This window comes from Peromyscus eremicus, chromosome 5 (genome assembly GCF_949786415.1).
Source record: "Peromyscus eremicus chromosome 5, PerEre_H2_v1, whole genome shotgun sequence".
Classification (NCBI taxonomy): domain Eukaryota; kingdom Metazoa; phylum Chordata; class Mammalia; order Rodentia; family Cricetidae; genus Peromyscus; species Peromyscus eremicus.
In genome coordinates, this window is record NC_081420.1 from 38006454 (window position 1) to 38007134 (window position 681).

A 681-nucleotide genomic window follows, 5' to 3' on the forward strand; every position below is an offset into this window, starting at 1 on the left:
TTGAAGCTAACCTGGGCTATATAGCAAGACCCTGTCCTAAAAAAACCAAAACAAATAACTCTTGATTCTGTGTACTCCATCTTTCCTCTGTATAGGCCAGCTAAGTCGATACCCTGGCTTTAAATGACTTCTGTATCCTGTATCCTGTATCAATTTTATATGCTTGGGTTGTTTTCAGACAGGTTGTTGCCCTTTTGTCTAGAATCACCTTAACTCCTGAGCTCAAGTGATTCACCAGTGTCAGGCTCCCACAAGTGCACGCCGCTGCATCAGGATCATACAAGGACATACTCTCTCACCCCTAGTACACACACACACACACACACACACACACACACACACACACACACGCATGCACGCATATATTTTGAGACAAGATCTCATATAGTTCAGTCTGTCTCATTCACTGTCTTTGCAATATATATTTCAAAGACTTAGTTTTCTTTTACTTAATCTGTATGTGTGTAGGTGTGGGGTGAGGGTTATGTACATGTGTGTGCAGGTGCCTGTAGAGGCCAGAGTCATTGGATCCCAGAGGTACTGGGCCAGAGGATGATGTTGGGACTCTTCAGTCAATCCCCATCTAATTTTTTTTTTTTTTTTTTTTGGTTTTTTGAGACAGGGTTTCTCTGTGTAGCTTTGGAGCCTTTCCTGGAACTCACTTGGTAGCCCAGGCTGGCC